This window comes from Microtus pennsylvanicus, chromosome 18 (genome assembly GCF_037038515.1).
Source record: "Microtus pennsylvanicus isolate mMicPen1 chromosome 18, mMicPen1.hap1, whole genome shotgun sequence".
Classification (NCBI taxonomy): domain Eukaryota; kingdom Metazoa; phylum Chordata; class Mammalia; order Rodentia; family Cricetidae; genus Microtus; species Microtus pennsylvanicus.
The window spans coordinates 28,991,911-28,993,073 of record NC_134596.1 but is presented as its reverse complement, the minus strand read 5'-3'; the positions used below and the strand labels follow the sequence as shown (position 1 = coordinate 28,993,073).

At 48.2% G+C, this 1,163-nt stretch overlaps 1 non-coding gene across 1 annotated transcript; it reads right to left on the bottom strand.

The window, feature by feature from the left end:
• Nucleotides 1–757: 757 nt before the first annotated feature.
• On the bottom strand, nucleotides 758–891 carry LOC142837986 (small nucleolar RNA SNORA70). The gene has a single exon (XR_012908437.1). It is a non-coding gene; the product is annotated as a small nucleolar RNA SNORA70 (small nucleolar RNA).
• Nucleotides 892–1,163: the final 272 nt, after the last annotated feature.

The window sequence follows — 1,163 nt, the reverse complement described above, 5'->3', positions numbered from 1 at the left end:
AGGGCCACATTAGGATGGTGTTTAGTTGCTAACCATGGAGCTTGGATGGTCTCTGAAGAATGGGGTGTTGCCAACAGTTACCCAGGATCCAAGAGGCATGGCCGGCACTTGGCAACTATGTAAATCGTGGTAAGTTGAGAAAAGTTGGAGGCCTTAAGACAGTGCCTGGCAGGAAAGTCTTCAGTGGTGATGGCAAGTCTGAGGGACACCACAACAGCATGGCACAGTCAGGCTATTCTAGACTTTCCTGCCTTTCCCTTTCCGTCAACCTTCCAATCAGTGTGTTTGTTCTCAGAGCTTTTGTGTCCAGGTTCCTTCTGTTTTTTTTTTAAAGCAGACTGGATGTGAGATTTATTACCGAACATGATTTGGTAGGGCACAGGAGAGCACCTCAGGAGTGTAGGGCTCGCCACTTGTCCAGGGGACCACGATTAGGGGATATATTTGACCCCACGGCCATCAGGAATGAGTCGCTTCTCAGCAACCATGTCTTCAAATTCATCTGCATTAAACTTAGTAAAAGCCCCGTTTCTTTGAGATGTGGATCTTCTGGCAGCCAGGGAACTTGAACTTGGCTCTACGAAGAGCCTCAATCACATGTTCCTTATTCTGTAGCTTAGTGCGGATGGACATGATGACCTGGCCAATGTGAACCCTGGCCACTGTGCCCTGGGGCTTCCCAAAGGCACCATGCATACCTGTCTGGAGCCTACATTGGAGACAGCATTGAGATCAGAGACTTGAATAAGTGCCAGAAAATTGTCTCCAAGGTCCCTTAGGGCAACCCGTACAGGTATCAGGCTGCGTACACTACCAAGGAGGCTGCTGTTTGCAACCATTGCAACCAGGCCCCCATAGGGAAAGGGACCTGGTCAGCTTAATTAGTTGCAAATGTACATTAGTTTTTATAAACACACATAAGTGAATGCATTTCTGTATATTTCCCTGCTTCCACAGGAATCCTTCAGAACATGGCCTGGGGCCAACAAGATGGCTCAGCAGGTATGAGTGCTTGCTACCAAGACTGACACTCTGAGTTCTATGTAGTGAAAGGGGATAACTGATCTCCAGAAATTGTCCTCTGACCTTTGTGCGCGTGTGCGCACATGCGTGTGTGTGCGCACACACATACATACACACACATACACACACACACACACACA